Source organism: Aegilops tauschii, chromosome 7 (genome assembly GCF_002575655.3).
Source record: "Aegilops tauschii subsp. strangulata cultivar AL8/78 chromosome 7, Aet v6.0, whole genome shotgun sequence".
Lineage (NCBI taxonomy): Eukaryota > Viridiplantae > Streptophyta > Magnoliopsida > Poales > Poaceae > Aegilops > Aegilops tauschii.
Window position 1 is genome coordinate 903049 of NC_053041.3, and position 21005 is coordinate 924053.

Genomic DNA, 21005 nt, shown 5'->3' on the forward strand with positions numbered 1-21005 from the left:
GGGCTTCATCTCTCTCAAGAGAAATATGCAACTGACTTGGTAAAAAAGGCAGGTCTGCAAGGTTGTAAACCATTCTTTACTCCTTTATCCAGCTCAGAAAAACTATCTCTCACAAAAGGGCAACTCTTGAATCAAGAGGACCGTACAAAATACAGGAGTTTAGTAGGTGCACTACAGTACTTGACCCTAACAAGGCCTGATATTTCCTTTGCTGTCAACAAGGTGTGTCAATTTCTGCATGCTCCTACTAATGTGCATTGGACTGCTGCAAAACGCATTGTCAGATATATCAAACACACTTTGAATGTTGGACTCAATTTCAGCAAATCATCCTCAACTCTTGTCAGTGCTTTCTCTGATTCTGACTGGGCAGGTTGTTTGGATGACAGGCGCTCCACTGGTGGATTTGCAATATTCTTTGGACCTAACTTGATTTCATGGTGTGCAAGGAAACAGGCCACCGTGTCTCGGTCTAGCACAGAGGTAGAGTACAAGGCATTGGCCAATGCCACGGCTGAAATCATATGGGTTCAATCAATGCTAAAAGAACTTGGTATACAAAGTTCTCAAGATCCATGCTTATTGTGTGATAATCTTGGTGCTACCTACTTGTCTGCAAATCTAGTTTTTCATGCCAGAACAAAGCACATAGAGATAGACTTTCACTTTGTCAGAGAAAGAGTTGCACGGAAACAACTTGATATTCGTTCATTCATTCCAGAGATCAAGTTGCAGATGGGTTTACCAAAGCCCTACCTATCAGAAGCTTTGAAGAGTTTAAACATAATCTCAACTTGATGAAGTTGTGATTAAGGGGGAGTGTTAAACATCACATGTGCAGTATATAGTTGGGATATAGAGATATGGCTAGGAGGTAGTTTGTATGAGATATATCTCCTCTCGTTTTTCTTCTCCCTCAAGTTGTATCTTGATTCTCTCTTATCTCCTGTAACCGCATGCATGTAAAGCCATCTAGGGTTTGGCTCCCCTACTATATAACATGAACACGTCGCCCCCAACAGGGCAAGACGTTTCACCGCTTGCACATCCGGTAGTATCCCTACCCTTGAGCATCATCGTTTCCAATTTAGTAAAGAATGGTGATGGAGAAATACAGGATTCCCCATTGTCTGTATCATCATTACCAATCCATGGGTCTCGGGTAAGGGACAACATCTCTTCGTGGAATTGCTTCAACCAAATTCCAGTAAGCGCCCCCTCTTGAGAAGACTCCCTCCAAATTGGGGCAGTCTTTGATGCGTAGTTCCAACAGGACTGGGAGCTGTTGCAGGAGTCCCTCCGGTAAAGTCTCTACCCCTGGGCACGCCACCATCCACAATTTTTTGAGCGCAGTGACTCCATACATTCCATCTGGAAATGTCATCAAAGTGTCACACTCAAACACCTTGAGTTCTCTCAATTTTTTGTTGTTCCCAAGAATTGTTGGCATGGACACCAACTTGGGACAAGAATAGATCAACAAACTTTCAAGAGATGCAGCTAACTTTGGTATCTCCACCAAATTATTACATAAGGCAATTTCAAGATGCTGGAGTCGGGGAGGCATGACACTTTCATCTTCAGATAATGTTGATGGTAGTGAACCAGTTAAGTTTGAACAGTCAAACAAATGTAGACCTCGAAGATGATTCAAGTTTCTGAATTCTACCAGTGGCCATTGTACTAGATTCTTGTTGTGAAAAATCCACATCTTTTCAACAAAACAAAAACGGTCCCATACATTCCGTTGGCTTTGGAATGGTTCAGATGAGAAAAGGCAGTTGCAATCTACTATATCCAATTCCTTAATAGATCTACAAGGTATTCTGTTCAGCCCTCGTTGAAAGAGCTCAACATTTTCCATCAAACCATTGAGTTTCAGCCTCACGTAAGAGTCTCCAAGCCTCGAGAAATGAAGGTTCACAAGCAGCCAACGAACTCCAGGTTCCATAGAAATGTCGCCTTTGCACTCAAGATCAGATTGCACAGATAGATTCATCAGATGGTAAAGGGGAATATACCTTGCGCCCTTCACCAGTAGATCTTCAAGCAACGGGAGCCTCTCGGGCATGCTTCCTAGCATTGGGCATTCTGAAATATTTAGCTGCTTGAGTTGAGGGAATGATACAACCACTACTTGTCCTGCCACCTCTTGGTGCCATCTCCTTAGCTTCGGCATGTTGAGAAGTATCATGGTCTCTAGTTTAGGAAAGAAGGGTGGTGGGTAAATACAAGATTCCCCATTGTCTGTGTCATCATTACAAACACATATACTTGTCAAGCTACAAAAATCATTCAAACTCAAGTATCCGAGAGAGGGCAGCTGCCATAATGGTGGAAGATCCTTGCAGTTCTTGCATCCAGTCAGAGAAAGCTCAGTAAGATGTTCTAACAGTGCTGAGTTGTGCATCCATGATGAAAATTTAGCACCAATATAATTAGACAACTTTAAAACTTCAAGTCTTTTGTGAGGACGAAGGGCCTCCAATATTCCTTCTGCATTAGTATCTACTTCATCTTCATATCCTGTGATATAATTTCCATACCAATCGAGTGACAATCGTTTCAAGTTATGATTGGCGGACATATTGCCTTGTTTAGCATTTTCTGCACTACGCACTTTTCTCAGCTCTGTCAAAGAAAGATCACCACCTAGATTCAAATCTTTGAGTTGATCAATTCCATGACCGACATCACTATCAATGACATAATTTGTCAATGTCAGTAGAGAATTCATCTGACCCATACCTTGTGGCATGCGCTTCAAACTATCACACCCAGAGAGGAAGAGGTGTCGAAGACTGCTCATATATCTTATGCCTTCTGGTAATTTCTTCAGGTTTTGACAATCAATGAGCTTCAATGTTTGCGGGCTATACAGCATGGCAGTTGCTTCAGGCAGTGCAAATATATCAGAATAAGAACAATCTAGATAGCGAAGATGCTTCATGTTTGTCATATGTGTATTGATTGAGTATGTCTTCAATACTCGTAAGGATATGAATTTTGATATGGCCATACCCAAAGACTTTCCACTATCCAGAGAAGTCTCCCTTTGGACTAATATTGTGCGGGCTCGGGGAGCTAAAATTTCTTTCATGGCTGCAATAGTACTGTTAAAGACATAACCAAGTGACAAATGTTGGACCTCATGATGTAATAAACTGGTATATGTAGATCCTTGCATAATTTCTTGACGTGATGAAGATTCTTGCTGAATGGAGCAATCATTTCCGCGGACTCAGCAAGATCATGCATGAGATCATGCGTCTTGCAAGTAGTTGAATGATGGATGTAGGCATCCTCTTTTATCTCCACATCTTGGAGAAAACATCTCCAAACTAGCACATCAAAAATTTGTTGGCCTCTTGTTTCTGATGCAATAAAGTCATTTGCCATCCATAATTGGATTAGCGTGTCTTTATCCATCGGGCTATCCTTGGGGAAAATAGCACAAAAGGAGAAGCATAGTTTTGCTTCGGATGACAAGTGATCATAACTCAGCTTCAGTGCAGGTATAATACCAGTATCTGTGAGGATGTCATCTTTCCAGACATCACTATGGAGAACAGAAAACCACTGACTGTGATGTTTCGAGCGAAGTAAAGCTGCTATGGTCTTGATAGCAAGAGGCAATCCCTTACACTTATGAACAATACTCTTTGCGACTGAAATCAATTCCTCTTTCTTTTCCACTTCCATTCCAAATGCTTTTCTTTTAAAAATCTCCCATGATTGATCTTCATCTAGAAGTGATATCTGATGCGGAGGAAGTGTGCCCATGATAGAAGCAACTTGATTGCTACGGCTTGTCACAATTATAGCACTGCGTGAGCCGGCATGTGAGCATAGAAAAGATCTCATATCATCCCACTTTTGTCTATCTTCATTCCAAACATCATCCAACACTAGGAGGTACCTTTTCTTGCCCAACACTTCACCAAGTTTCTTCTGCAGTGCCTCCTTGTCAGTCAATTCACACTTGTTCAATGTGGCCACTTGTATTACAGATCGAATAATTTCTTCGACGATAAACTTGTCAGAGACACATGTCCATATGACCAACTCAAAATGATGCTTCACCCTCTGATCATTGTGCACAAGTTGGGCAAGGGTAGTCTTACCAATTCCCCCCATACCAACTATGGGGAGCACCATGACATTATTACTGTCATTATTGTTGTGAGAGTGGTCGAGCAATATCTTCACCACTTGTTCCTTCTCCGCTTGTCTGCCCACAATGTCTGATTCATCAACATGAGAGTATGTTTGTGGATGATCAATGCTTGGTGCTTCGGTATGTTGTAGGAAGTGGAAATTGTTCGTCTCCACAACCAGTTCATCAATGGTCTCAAGGACGTCCTTCAACTTCCAGCTCGTGTGAAGACGGAAAACAACCGGGCTATGGGCGGTGAAGTAGCTTAACACCTGCAATGAAAACAAATAAACTAAAATTAAAATGCTTGCATTTCCCTAGCTACAAAATGAAAACAGAGCTAGCCATGGTGGGGTGGGGTGGGGTGGTGAACTCATGGAAGAGAATGTGGGACGATCGACGATGTACGTGCCATGTGTGCCGTGTAGCAGCGTCGCATCTTGGCGGCACGGCGGCGCAGCGCCTCGTAGCGGAAGTCGTCAAGGACGTGTCGGCTTGGTAGGCGGCGGTCTTAAGGTCCTTGGTCCATCGGCGGACCGAGGGGTTGGTGCGGCTCTTGGCCTCGGCGTCCAGCAGGATGTAGTGGACGGCCGCGAGGTGGTGCTCCAGCTTCCGGCGGGACTTGTCCAGCCCCCACGCCCGCAGCAGCTCGGCCACGAGGGCGTCGCCGGCCTTGGCGGCGACGCTGCCCAGAAGCGGCATCAGCAGGGAACCCATCTCTCTCCGGTGGTGGTGCTCCGGTCTCAGTCGACAGCAGTCCAGGTGAGGGAGGAGGAGGAGGAGAATGAATGAATGCGCGAAGGAATAGTTCCACGGAGTGCGAAAGGAACGAAAAGATCACCGGAGCAGATGCTTAGCTTTGCTTGCGTGCTGGAAAAGCAGCACATCTCTTTAAGTACTGATCCACGCTAGATATAACCAAGATGAAGGCAGATTTTTTTTTTTTGCGGGGAAAATATTTGCTGAGAGGTTAATGAATGCACTGTGTTGTGTTCGTGTCGGAACTATATAGTGCACTGTGTTGTTGCAATTATATTCCTTGTATGATCATTCGTTGTAATCGTGCAGTGTTAAAACTCTCTGACACCCCGTACTCTCATTCCAATAAATACAGTCCTAGCTCAAGTGGCATCTAAAGGTGCATTTGAATAGAAACCACTGGAAAAATATAACACCCTATGAAGAATTAGCTCGCTAAATAAAATAATATAAAATGTCTCGTTAATAACACGCTATAACACGATATGACACGCTAATAGTGTATTCTGAGGCCGGCGCTATTTTGCAGTAGCGCGCTATTTTTTCCTTGATAGAAACACATGAAAGCAAAAACCAGAAGATGGCCAAATTAAACTGAAATGTATTCATCTCTGCCATGAGCAAGTGCAACATATTAATTATGCAAAGACCAGGTGTAATGTTTAAACCTTTTAAATAATAAAGCGCCCCTTTTCGAAAAAGAAGCAAGCGCAAAACTTCATATATTTTCCTGTAAAGCAGTAGCAGGACAAGGTAAACATATAATATATCCCGTAGAGGTTGTATTGACGAGTTTTGGGTGTCAATACACCCGGCCAGCGATCGACTGTCTACAGTCGTCGCCGCCGCCGGCGGTGGGTGGGTCAATCGGCAACAGTCCAGGTGAAGGCAAAGGAGAATGAATGTGAGAAAGAAGCTAGCTCCCCGGAGTGCGAAAGAAATCGCACTCCGGCGAGGATGCTTTGATTTGCTTAGCTTTGCTTGTGCGGAGGAAAATGGAAAGCAAATGCTTTGGCTCGCTTTTGCGCTTTGCTTTGCTTCGCTTTTGCGCAACGACGTCCCCTGCCTCTATACTCTGCCATCCGATGGCGCTCAGATGGCCGCCGTCGATGCCACCTCGTCCTCTCCAGAGTACCGGTGGTTATGTACTCAGCAAAAGGGGAGAGAGATTTGTTTTTTTTACGAGAAAACTTTCAATCTATTTATCTTCTATCATGACAGTACAACGAACACTATAAATAATAAAAATTACATTCAGATCCGTAGACCACCTAGCGACGACTACAATCACTGAAGCGAGCCGAAGGCACGCCGTCGTCGTCACCCCTCCCTCGCCGGAGTTGGGCACAACTTGTTGTAGTAGACAGTCGGGAAGTCGTCGTGCTAAGGCCCCGTAGGACCAGCGCACCAGAACAACAACCGTCGCTGATGAAGAATAACGTAGATCAAAAGGATCCAACCTGAAGACACAGGAACATAGACAAACCACAACCAGATCCGAGCAAATCCACCGAGGATAGATCCGCCGGAGACACACCTCCACACGCCCACCAACGATGCTAGACGCACCACCAGAACATGGACTAGGCGGGGAGACCTTTATTCCATCTTCAGGGAGCCACCGCCGTCTCGTCTTCCTGAGTAGGACACAAACCCTAACAAATCTTGAAGGAACGACTAACAACGGAGCCCTCCCGCCGGCCCTTGCCAGGATCCACCGCGCCCCATGGCCCTAGGGCCACCGGAGACAAGACGGACCTGCAGCGGAGCCGGCGAGAGGCACGAACCCTAACTTTTCTTGGAAGAGGAGGCAGCGGCTGGAAAGAGGGGAGAGAGATTTGGGGTGAGAGGAACCCAAGAAGATGTCCAACGGGATGAGAAAAATCGATATGATTCTCGGCAGTAAATTAAAACAAAATATCACCACATTTGGGCCAACTATATCACATAACCACCGGTTTTCATAATTCTTTTTTTTTAAATCACCGTTTCTACGACATGTTGGTTACAAGTACACTGGTTCTTCATTGAGAGCGTTTTTGACACAGAACCTGGCTGTTAGCAATGCACGTCACGTCTAATTTTTTTTAATGGAGGATGACCCCCGTCCTCTGCATCTAAACAATGCATGCAACCATTTTATAATTATTCATAAATCTATATCTATACTTTACTAATAAAGCAAGTTGTGATTCGTCAATTTATACATCCGTTCACTGCCAATTTTTTTCTATGCGAGATGATACTAAATTGTTATGCGTTTGTCTGCTAAAAAAAAGGTTTCTCCAGAATTACGTACGTGGGTCATGCGTTGTGCCCAGTGAAGCCAGCCTACTTATTTTTCTTCCCACGCATCTGTGAAATTCTATTTTCCGCACTGAACAACGCATAGTCATAGCTTCGCACACGATAACCAATAATGGGCTGACGAACTTTACCTTTTTCTCTGTTTTACTACTATTTTTATTCTTATTTCCCTATCTCTTTTTTCTCTTCCAAGTTTATTTTCCTTTTACAATTTACTCTGTAAATTCAAAATTCTAAAAAAAGTACAGAATTTCAAAAACAAACAAATGTTAGAAAATGTTCAGAATTCCAAAATTTTGTTGCTATTTTCAAAATACTCGCACTTGAAAACGTTTCTATATTGTTTTTCAATTTTTTATTGTTTTTCAAAATTGTTCAAGATTTCTAAAAAGACAATGGAATTTAAAAAAAAGTCACAATTCGAAAAATATTCTTGTTTTAGGGAAATTTTGAGAATTCAAAATAATGCTCGCGTATAAAAATACACATTTTCTAAAATCAATTTTCAACACCTGTTCCCGTTTTTAAAATGTTCACAAATTTAACTAATATTTCTGAATTTTAAAAGTTGTTCACATTTCAAATATTATTTGCGTTTTTTTGAAAGTGTGTATACTTTTCAATAAACTGTTCAGGATTTAATAAATGGATAATTTTTCCTACAACATTCAGAAACTTTATACCTTAAAATCCCCTTGATTGAAAGGGAAGTAGATTGAATAATTCATTGCCTTTTTTAACGTACGATGACGGAACAAACTATTAGATGCCCACGATCAATGAATGGTAAAAATAGCAGATTGATTACTTCAGACACGGCGAAACCAAGAAGCTAAATGTTCCTTTTTCGCGTGCATACTAGGTTTTGTTTGCACATATAATTCTTACTAACTTTAAATGCATAATGTTTTTTCTCCTCTTACAACGCACGGGCATACGTGCGAGTACCTTACAAAGTAACTAGAACAATGCCCGTGCGTTGCAACGAGATATAAATATTCTAGTACGTTAGTTTGTGATTTACCTGCCCATAATATTCTAGCACGTCACGTCTAATTTTTTTAATGGAGGATGACCCCGTCTTCTGCATCTAGGCAATGCATGCAATCATTTTATTAATTATTCATAAATCTATATCTATACTTTACTAATAAAGCAAGCTGTGATTCGTCAATTTTTACAGCCGTTCACTGCCGATTTTTTTCTATCCGAGATGATTTTAAATTGTTATGCGTTTGTCTGCTAGAAAAAAAAGGTTTCTTCAGAATTACGTACGTGGGTCACGCGTTGTGCCCAGTGAAGCCAGCCTACTTATTTTTCTTCCCACGCTTCTGCGAAATTCTATTTTCCGCTCTGGGCAACGAATAGTCAGAGCTTCGCACATGACAACCAATAATGGGCTGGCAAATTTTACTTTTTTCAGTGTTTTACTTATATTTTTATTCTCACTTCCCCATCTCTTTTTTCCTTTCCAAGTTTATTTTTATTTCACAATTTATTCTGTAAATTCGAAATTCTAAAAAAAGTACAGAATTAAAAAAAAACAAATGTTGGACAATGTTCGGAATTCCAAAATTTTGTTGCAATTTCAAAAATATTCGAACTTGATAAACGTTTTTAATATTTTCAACTTTTTATTTTTTTCAAAATTGTTCAAGATTCTAAAAATATAATGGAATTTTAAAAAAAGGTCCAAATTCGTAAAATATTCCTGTTTTAGTGAAATAATGTTCGCGTATAAAAATACACATTTTCTAAAATCAATTTTCAACACGTGTTCCCGTTTTTAAAATTTTCACAAATTCAAATAATATTTCTGAATTTTAAAAGTTTTTCACGTTTCAAATATTATTTGCATTTTTCTGAAAGTGTGTATATATGTGATTGTGTACATATATGTTCATCAAATTCTGCCCGTGATTTACCTTATATTTTGATCAGGAGTGATTTACCTGCCCACAATATGCGATTGTGTAAATAAATGTTCATCAAATTCTACCAGTGATTTAACTTATATTTTGATCAAAAGTTTGGTAAGTGATACGTCTCCAACGTATCTATAATTTTTGATTGTTCTATGCTATTATATTACCCCTTTTGAATGTTTATGGGCTTTATTTTACACATTTATATCATTTTTGGGACTAACCTACTAACCGGAGGCCCAGCCCGTATTGCTGTTTTTTTGCCTATTTCAGTATTTCCAAGGAAAGGAATATCAAACGGAGTCCAAACGGAATGAAACCTTCGGGAGCGTGATTTTTGAAACGAACGTGATCCAGAGGACTTGGAGTGCAAGGCAAGAAGCAGCCGAGGCGGCCACGAGAGGGTAGGGCACCCCCCCCCCCGGTATAGGGCACGCCCCCTGTCTCGTGGGCCCCTCGGGCGGCCACCGACGTACTTCTTCCTCCTATATATACCTACGTACCCCGAAAACATCCAGGGAGCCACCGAAACACAATTTCCACCGCCGTAACCTTCTGTATCCGCGAGAACCTATCTTGGAGCCCTCGCCGGCGCTCCGCCGGAGGGGGAGTCGATCACGGAGAGCTTCTACATCAACACCATAGCCCCTCCGATGAGTTGTGAGTACTTTACCACAGACCTTCGGGTCCATAGTTATTAGTGTTGGGAATCGTAGCATAATTTTAAAATTTTTCTACGCTCACCAAGATGCATCTATGGAGTCTACTAGCAACGAGGGGGAGGGAGTGCATCTACATACCCTTGTAGATCGCGAGCGGAAGCGTTCCAATGAACGTGGATGACGGAGTCGTACTCGCCGTGATCCAAATCACCGATGACCGAGTGCCGAACGTACGGCACCTCCGCGTTCAACACACGTACGGTGCAGCGACGTCTCCTCCTTCTTGATCCAGCAAGGGGGGAGGAGAGGTTGATGGAGATCCAACAGCACGACGGCTTGGTGGTGGATGTAGCGGGTCTCCGGCAGGGCTTCGCAAGCTTCTGCGAGAGAGAGAGAGGTGTTGCAGGGGAGGAGGGAGGCGCCCAAGGCTTAGAACTTGCTGCCCTCCCTTCCCCCCACTATATATAGGGCCAAGGGAGAGGGGGGCGCAGCCTTGCCCCTTCCTCCAAGGAAGGGTGCGGCCAGGGGGGAGTCCTTCCCCCCCAAGGCACCTCGGAGGTGCCTTCCCCCTTTAGGACTCTCCCCTTTTTCTTATCTCTTGCGCATGGGCCTCTTGGGGCTGGTGCCCTTGGCCCATATAGGCCAAGGCGCACCCCTTACAACCCATGTGGCCCCCCGGGGCTGGTGGACCCCCTTGGTGGACCCCCGGACCCCTTTCGGCATTCCCGGTACAATACCGATAAAGCGCGAAACTTTTCCGGCGACCAAAATAAGACTTCCCATATATAAATCTTTACCTCCGGACCATTCCGGAACCTCTCGTGACGTCCGGGATCTCATCCGGGACTCCGAATAACTTTCGGGTTTCCGCATACATATATCTCTACAACCCTAGCGTCACCGGACCTTAAGTGTGTAGACCCTACGGGTTCGGGAGACATGCAGACATGACCGAGACGCCTCTCCGGTCAATAACCAACAGCGGGATCTGGATACCCATGTTGGCTCCCACATGCTCCACGATGATCTCATCGTATGAACCACGGTGTCGAGGATTCAATCAATCCGTATGCAATTCCCTTTGTCAATCGGTATGTTACTTGCCCGAGATTCGATCGTCGGTATCCCAATACCTAGTTCAATCTCGTTACCGGCAAGTCTCTTTACTCGTACCGCAATGCATGATCCCCGTGACTAACGCCTTAGTCACATTGAGCTCATTATGATGATGCATTACCGAGTGGGCCCAGAGATACCTCTCCGTTTACACGGAGTGACAAATCCCAGTCTCGATCCGTGCCAACCCAACAGACACTTTCGGAGATACCCGTAATGCACCTTTATAGTCACCCAGTTACGTTATGACGTTTGGCACACCCAAAGCACTCCTACGGTATCCGGGAGTTGCACGATCTCATGGTCTAAGGAAAAGATACTTGACATTGGAAAAGCTCTAGCAAACGAAACTACACGATCTTTTATGCTATACTTAAGTTGGGTCTTGTCCATCACATCATTCTCCTAATGATGTGATCCCGTTATCAATGACATCCAATGTCCATAGTCAGGAAACCATGACTATCTGTTGATCAACGAGCTAGTCAACTAGAGGCTTACTAGGGACAGGTTGTGGTCTATGTATTCACACATGTATTACGATTTCCGGACAATACAATTATAGCATGAATAATAGACAATTACCATGAACAAAGAAATATAATAATAACCATTTATTATTGCCTCTAGGGCATATTTCCAACAGTCTCCCACTTGCACTAGAGTCAATAATCTAGTTCACATCACCATGTGATTAACACTCACTGGTCACATCACCATGTGACCAACATCTAAAGAGTTTACTAGAGTCATCAATCTAGTTCACATCATTATGTGATTATCACTCAATGTGTTCTGGTTTGGTCATGTTATGCTTGTGAGAGAGGTTATTAGTCAACGGGTCTGAACCTTTCAGAACCGTGTGCTTTACGAATATCTATGTCATCTTGTGGATGCTACCACGCGCTATTTGGAGCCATTTCAAATAATTGCTCTACTATACGAATCCGGTTTACTACTCAGAGTTATCCGGATTAGTGTCAAAGTTCGCATCGACGTAACCCTTTACGACGAACTCCTTTCCACCTCCATAATCGAGAAAAATTCCTTAATCCACTAGGTACTAAGGATAAGTTCGACCGCTGTCATGAGATCCTTTCCGGATCACCATTGTACCCCCTTGACCAACTCATGGCAAGGCACACTACATGTGCGGTACACAGCATAGCATACTATAGAGCCTACGTCTAAAGCATAGGGGACGACCTTCGTCCTTTCTCTATCTTCTGCTGTGGTCAGGTCTTGAGTCTCACTCAATACTCACACCTTGTAACACAGCCAAGAACTCCTTCTTTGCTGATCTATTTTGAACTCTTTCAAAATCATGTCAAGGTGTGCTGTCTTTTGAAAGTATCATCAGGCGTCTTGATCTATCTCTATGGATATTGATGCCCAATATGTAAGCAGCTTTATCCAGGTCTTCCTTTGAAAAACTCCTTTCAAACAACCCTTTATGCTTTCCAGAAATTTTACATCATTTCGGATCAACAATATGTCATTCACATATACTTATCAGAAATGTTGTAGCGCTCCCACTCACTTTATTGTAAATACAAGTTTCTAACAAACTTTGTATAAACCCAAAAACTTTGATCACCCCATCAAAGCATATATTCTGACTCCGAGATGCTTGCTCTAATCCATGGAAGGATCGCTGGAGCTAGCATACCTTTTAGCATCCTTAGGATCGACAAAACCTTTCTGATTGTATCACATACAACCTTTCCTTACGAAAACTGGTAAGGAAACTTGCTTTGACATCCATCTGCCAGATGTCATAAATGTAGCTAATGCTAACATGATTCCGACGGACCTAAGCATCGCTACGGATGAGAAAAACTCATCGTAGTCAACTCCTTGAACTTGTGAAAATACTCTTTGCCACAAGTCGAGCTTCATAGACGGTAACATTACCGTCCATGTCCGTCTTCTTCTTAAAGATCCATTTATCTCAATGGCTTGCCGATCATCGGGGCAAGCTCACCAAAGTCCATGCTTTGTTCTGATACATGGATTCTATCTCGGATTTCATGGCCTCGAGCCATTCGTCGGAATATGGGCCCACCATTGCTTCTCCATAGCTCGTAGGTTCATTGTTGTCTAGCAACATGACTTCCAAGACAGGATCACGCATTACTTCTGAAGTAGTGCGCATCCTCGTCGTCCTACGAGGTTTGGTAGTGACTTGATCCGAAGTTTCATGATCACTATCATAAGCTTCCACTTCAATTGGTGTAGGTGCCATAGGAACAACTTCCTGCGCCCTGCTACACACTAGTTGAAGCGACGGTTCAATAACCTTATCAAGTCTCCACCATCCTCCCACTCAATTCTTTCGAGAGAAACTTTTCCTCGAGAAAGGACTCGTTTCTAGAAGCAATTACTTTTGCTTCCAGATCTGAAATAGGAGGTATACCCAACTGTTTTTGGGTATTCTATGAAGATGCATTTATCCGCTTTGGGTTCGAGCTTATCACCTGAAACTTTTTCACATAAGCATCGCAGCCCCAAACTTTTAAGAAACGACAACTTAGGTTTCTATAAACGGTGCCGTCTCAACGGAATTGCGTGGTGCCCCTTTTAAAGTGAATGCGGTTGTCTCTAATGCCTAACCCATAAACGATAGTGGTAATTTGATAAGAAACATCATGGTATGCACCATATCCAATAGGGTGCAGTTATGATGTTCGGACACACCATCACACTATGGTGTTCCAGGCGGTATTAATTGTGAAACACTTTCCACAATGTCTCAATTGTGTGCCAAACTCGTAACTCAGATACTCATCTCTATGATCATATCACAGACATTTTATCCTCTTGTCACGATGATCTTCAACTTCACTCTGAAATTACTTGAACATTTCAATAATTCAGACTTGTGTTTCATCAAGTAAATACACTCAGCATCTACTCAAATCATTGGACTGCATACATCAAAATGTATTACTTCCAATAAGTTGCTCTCTTGTTCCATCTTACTGAAAACGAGGCCTTTCAGTCATCTTGCCCATGTGGTATGATTTGCATGTCTCAAGTGATTCAAAATCAAGTGAGTCCAAACGATCCATCTGCATGGAGTTTCTTCATGCATATATACCAATAGACATGGTTCGCATGTCTCAATCTTTTCAAAAACGACTGAGTCCAAAGATCCATCTACATGGAGCTTCTTCATGCGTTCTATACCAATATGACTCAAATTGCAGTGCCACAAGTATGTGGTACTATCATTACTATTTTATATCTTTTGGCACGAACATGTGTATCAATACGATCGAGATTCATTTTAGGTGCAAGACCATTGAAGGTATTATTCAAATAAACAGAGTAACCATTATTCTCCTTAAATGAATAACCGTTTTGCGGTAAACATAATCCAATCATGTTCAACGCAAACACCAAATCTCGATGGCAGAGGGAGCATGCGATGCTTGATCACATCAACCTTGGAAACACTTCCAACACATATCGTCATCTCACCTTTAGCTAGTCTCCATTTATTCCGCAGCTTTTATTTCGAGTTACTAACACTTAGCAACCGAACCAATATCTAATACCCTGGTGCTGCTAGGAGTACTAGTAAAGTACACATTCATATAACGTATATCCAATATACTTCTGTCGACCTTGCCTGCCTTCTCATCTACCAAGTATCTAGGGTAGTACTGCTTTAGTGACCGTTCCTCTCATTACAGAAGCACTTAGTCTCGGGTTTGGGTTCAACCTTGGGATTCTTCACTAGAGCAGCAAACGACTTGCTGTTTCATGAAGTATCCCTTTTTCCCTTGCCCTTCTTAAACTAGTGGTTTTACTAACCATCAACAATTGATGCTCCTTCTTGATTTCTACTCTCGCGGTGTCAAACATCGCGGATAGCTCAAGGATCATCATAATTGTCCTTGATATGTTATAGTTCATCACGAAGCTCTACTAGCTTGGTGGCAGTGACTATGGAGAACTATCACTATCTCATCTGGGAGATAACTCCCACTCGATTCAAGCGATTGTGGCACTCAGGCAATCTGAGCACACGCTCAACGATTGAGCTTTTCTCCCGTAGTTTGCAGGCTTAAGAAACTTGTCAGAGGTCTCATACCTCTTGACGTGGGCACTAGTCTGAAATCCCAATTTCAGTCTTCGGAACATCTCTCATGTTCTGCGACGTTTCAAAAACGTCTTTGGTGCCACAATTCTAAACCGCACTGAACTATCACGTAGTCATCAAAACGTGTATGTCAGATGTTTCGTAACATCTACAGACGACGCTGAGGTTCAGCACACCGAGCGGTGCATTAAGGACATAAGCCTTCTGTGCAGTAATGAGGACAATCCTCAGTTTACGGACCCAGTCCGCATAATTGCTACTACCAACTTTCAACTAAATTTTCTCTAGGAACATATCTTAACCAGTAGAACTAAAGCGCAAGCTATGACATAATTTGCAAATACCTTTTTGACTATGTTCATGATAATGAAGTTCATCTGATTATGAACTCCCACTCAGATAGACATCCCTCTAGTCATCTAAGTGAAACATGATCCGAGTTTAACTAGGCCGTGTCCGATCATCACGTGAGACGGACTAGTCAAGATCGGTGAACATCTCCATGTTGATCGTATCTTCTATACGACTCATGCTCGACCTTTCGGTCCTCCGTGTTCCGAGGCCATGTCTGTACATGCTAGGCTCGTCAAGTCAACCTAAGTGTATTGCGTGTGTGCCGAGGCCATGTCTGTACATGCTAGGCTCGTCAACACCCGTTGTATTCGAACGTAAGAATCTATCACACCCGATCATCACGTGGTGCTTCAAAACGACGAACCTTCGCAACGGTGCACAGTTAGGGTGAACACTTTCTTGAAATTATTATAAGGGATCATCCTACTTGCTACCGTCGTTCTAAGCAAATAAGATGCAAAAACATGATAAACATCACATGCAATCAAATAGTGACATGATATGGCCAATATCATTATGCTCCTTTGATCTCCATCTTCGGGCACCATGATCATCTATGTCACCGGGATGACACCATGATCTCCATCATCATGATATCCATCATTGTGTCTTCATGAAGTCGTCACGCCAACGATTACTTCTACTTCTATGGCTAACTCGTTTAGCAACAAGTAAAGTAATTTACATGGCGTTATTCAATGACACGCAGGTCATGCAAAATAATAAAGACAACTCCTATGGCTCCTGCCGGTTGTCATACTCATCGACATGCAAGTCGTGATTCTTATTACAGGAATATGATCAATCTCATACATCACATATATCATTCATCACATCTTCTGGCCATATCATATCACATAGCACATGCTGCAAAAACAAGTTAGACGTCCTCTAATTGTTGTTGCAAGTTTTTACGTGGTTTATAGGTTTCTAGCAAGAACGTTTCTTACCTACGTATGACCACAACGTGATTTGCCAATTTCTATTTACCCTTCATAAGGACCCTTTTCATCGAATCCGTTCCGACTAAAGTAGGAGAGACAGACACCCGCTAGCCACCTTATGCATCTAGTGCATGTCAGTCGGTGGAACCTGTCTCACGTAAGAGTACGTGTAAGGTCGGTCCGGGCCGCTTCATCCTACAATGCCGCCGAAACAAGAAAAGACTAGTAGCGGCAAGAAGAATTGGCAAACTCAACGCCCACAACTGCTTTGTGTTCTACTCGTGCATAGTAACTACGCATAGACCTGGCTCATGATGCCACTGTTGGGAATCGTAGCATAATTTTAAAAAATTTCTACGCTCACCAAGATGCATCTATGGAGTCTACTAGCAACGAGGGGAAGGGAGTGCATCTACATACCCTTGTAGATCGCGAGCGGAAGCGTTCCAATGAACGTGGATGACGGAGTCGTACTCGCCGTGATCCAAATCACCGATGACCGAGTGCCGAACGTACGGAACCTCCGCGTTCAACACACGTACGGTGCAGCGACGTCTCCTCCTTCTTGATCCAGCAAGGGGGGAGGAGAGGTTGATGGAGATCCAACAGCACGACGGCGTGGTGGTGGATGTAGCGGGTCTCTGGCAGGGCTTCGCAAGCTTCTGCGAGAGAGAGAGAGGTGTTGCAGGGGAGGAGGGAGGCGCCCAAGGCTTAGATCTTGCTGCCCTCCCTTCCCCCCCACTATATATAGGGCCAAGGGAGAGGGGGGGGCGCAGCCTTGCCCCTTCCTCCAAGGAAGGGTGTGGCCAGGGGGGAGTCCTTCCCCCCCAAGGCACCTCGGAGGTGCCTTCCCCCTTTAGGACTCTCCCCTTTTTCTTATCTCTTGCGCATGGGCCTCTTGGGGCTGGTGCCCTTGGCCCATATAGGCCAAGGCGCACCCCTTACAGCCCATGTGGCCCCCCGGGGCTGGTGGACCCCCTTGGTGGACCCCCGGACCCCTTTCGGCATTCCCGGTACAATACCGATAAAGCGTGAAACTTTTCCGGCGACCAAAATAAGACTTCCCATATGTAAATCTTTACCTCCGGACCATTCCGGAACCTCTCGTGACGTCCGGGATCTCATCCGGGACTCCGAATAACTTTCGGGTTTCCGCATACATATATCTCTACAACCCTAGCGTCACCGGACCTTAAGTGTGTAGACCCTACGGGTTCGGGAGACATGCAGACATGACCGAGACGCCTCTCCGGTCAATAACCAACAGCGGGATCTGGATACCCATGTTGGCTCCCACATGCTCCACGATGGTCTCATCGGATGAACCACGGTGTCGAGGATTCAATCAATCCGTATGCAATTCCCTTTGTCAATCGGTATGTTACTTGCCCGAGATTCGATCGTCGGTATCCCAATACCTAGTTCAATCTCGTTACCGGCAAGTCTCTTTACTCGTACCGCAATGCATGATCTCGTGACTAACGCCTTAGTCACATTGAGCTCATTATGATGATGCATTACCGAGTGGGCCCAAAGATACCTCTCCGTTTACACGGAGTGACAAATCCCAGTCTCGATCCGTGCCAACCCAACAGACACTTTCGGAGATACCCGTAATGCACCTTTATAGTCACCCAGTTACGTTGTGACGTTTGGCACACCCAAAGCACTCCTACGGTATCCGGGAGTTGCACGATCTCATGGTCTAAGGAAAAGATACTTGACATTGGAAAAGCTCTAGCAAACGAAACTACACGATCTTTTATGCTATGCTTAAATTGGGTCTCGTCCATCACATCATTCTCCTAATGATGTGATCCCGTTATCAATGACATCCAATGTCCATAGTCAGGAAACCATGACTATCTGTTGATCAACGAGCTAGTCAACTAGAGGCTTACTAGGGACAGGTTGTGGTCTATGTATTCACACATGTATTACGATTCCCGGACAATACAATTATAGCATGAATAATAGACAATTACCATGAACAAAGAAATATAATAATAACCATTTATTATTGCCTCTAGGGCATATTTCCAACAATTAGCTAGATGGCTCCTTCTCTCTTTTTGGATCTCAATACAATGTTCTCCCCCTCTCTTGTGGAGATCTATTCGATGTAAACTCTTTTTGCGGTGTGTTTGTCGAGATCCGATGAATTGTGGGTTTATGATCAAGTTTATCTATGAGAAATATTTGAATCTCCTCTGAATTCTTTTATGTATGATTGAGTTATCTTTGCAAGTCTCTTCGAATTATCAGTTTGGTTTGGCCTACTAGATTGATCTTTCTTGCCATGGGAGAAGTGCTTAGCTTTGGGTTCAATCTTGCGGTGTCCTTACCCAGTGACAGAAAGGGTTGCAAGGCACGTATTGTATTGTTGCCATCGAGGATAAAAAGATGGGGTTTATATCATATTGCATGAGTTTATCCCTCTACATCATGTCATCTTGCTTAATGCGTTACTCTGTTCTTTATGAACTTAATACTCTAGATGCAGGCAGGAGTCGGTCGATGTGTGGAGTAATAGTAGTAATGCAGGCAGGAGTCGGTCTACTTGTCACGGACGTGATGCCTATATACATGATCATGCCTAGATAATCTCATAATTATTCGCTTTTCTATCAATTGCTCGACGGTAATTTGTTCACCCACCGTAATACTTATGCTATCTTGAGAGAAGCCTCTAGTGAAACCTATGGCCCCCGGGTCCATCTCTTATCATATTTGCTTCCTATCTACTTTTATTTGCATCTTTACTTTTTGCATCTATATTATAAAATACCAAAAATATATTTATCTTATCATACTATCTCTATTAGATCTCACTTTCGCAAGTGGCCGTGAAGCGATTGACAACCCCTTTATTGCGTTGGTTATGAGTTCTTTGTTTGTTTGTGTAGGTGCGTGGAACTTTTGAGGAGCCACCTACTGGATTGATACCTTGGTTCTAAAAAACTGAGGGAAATACTTACGCTACTATTGCTGCATCACCCTTTCCTCTTCAAGGAAAACCAACGCAAGCTCAAGACGTAGCAATAAGTAAGTTAAAATGGAATTGGTTCAGAAGGTAAGCAAATTAAGTTGATTGATTATTATATACGGGGAAGGTTGGACGAAGGGATGGTGGGAAGAAAGATGAAATGGGAACCTTACGTTCTTTTTAAGTAGTAGAGATACATCAGTAAGTGTGAAGTCAACATTTTGGCAACATTTGTCGTTACTCATATCCACTTGATGAGGAGGTGCCGAATGTTCGAGTCGAATACCAACCAGACCTCGCACCAAAGCATAACATCTAAAGTCAGAGCCCTAACCAAGCCTCTTACCGGGTTTAGGGCACACACATGTCCGGTGCACTCTGCCGTCGCTGTCTTCCACCGATCCATCTTCAGAGCGGGTGTTGACATATCGACTTTGCCAGACCTGCCATCGATGCCACCACGGCGCCGGACAACGCCACCTTCCTACGCGCATCCATCATCAAACATCTGTCGCTAAAACCCTGCTGCGCCACGCCGATCCGTTCGGATCCATCCCAAGAACACCCAACTGACATGTGTGCATCTGCAAGACCACCTTCAAAGCCCCGGAGCTGGCCACCCATATCCGGCGATCATCCATAGCCACACTGCCGCCGCGGTGTATCCTGACGCTCCGCCCACTGCCCATGGGCGCCACCACTGGAGCATGGAGGGAGGGCTGACACCCCATCGTCCCATGCCGGAAGAGCCGTTAGGATGAATCCCAAGAACGCTCTTCATCGTCTCTGTACCGAACATGATCCGAGGACGAATCTATCAGACTGTCGGAGCAACTTCGCCTTGGACATCGGTACATCCATGCTATGCAGCCAAGGATGATATGGGCCACCATCCGGGCTCGCCACCCCGGCATCCGCCGCCGTGCAGCGAGGCAACCACCCCGGCCAGGCCATGGCCAGAGTCCACCACCGTAAGCACCCGACCCAATCTTCCAGCCAGGTCCTCCACGACGTCCAGTCTGCACCACCTCCGCCCGACGACCAGGCCGCTGCCCAAGGCCTCCACTCGGAGCCAGCCGCTGCCCCGGCATCCATCGTCGCCCAGCGAGGCGACCACCCCGGCCAAGCCAAGGCTGGTGTCAACATCCGCAAGCACCCGCCCAGATCTTTTAGCCAGGTCCTCCACGACGCAAGTCCATGCCACCGCCACGGAACCGCACCCGACAACCACGCCGCTGCCCAAGGCTTTCGCCTGGAGCCTGCCGCCGACGCGCGGCGAGGCGACCACGGATGATTCCAATTTATGTGATGATTTTCCTACTTATTTTGTGCCTACAAGGTGGACTTTGTGGAATTTTACCGCTCTCGCGCACTTCTTTTTGTTGATAATCCCTCGGGTGACGTATTTTGCATGAATTATCATTTAATAGAAGAAATCCTCAGAAATTGTAGTGGAATCACGTATTTAAAGTGATAATCCCTACCATAAAAGAATCAAGCCAAGAGGCCGAAGAAATAGGCGTCGTTGCGCTTCCAGAGGAAAAGATGGCGTTTCGAACGCCCGTGCACGCTCGTTTGAACGGTCGTTTTGAGCGCTGCCGCCACGGGGAGCTCAACTGTTTTCACCCCGTCGAAGTGGATCAGGAATGAGACGCACAGAGACTCCAGAAATTGTTCATCTCCATAAC

At 44.2% G+C, this 21005-nt stretch overlaps 1 pseudogene; it reads right to left on the reverse strand.

The window, feature by feature from the left end:
* Positions 1-961: 961 nt before the first annotated feature.
* Positions 962-4873, reverse strand: LOC109751886 (putative disease resistance protein RGA3; annotated as a pseudogene).
* Between the last annotated feature and the right edge of the window lie 16132 nt (positions 4874-21005).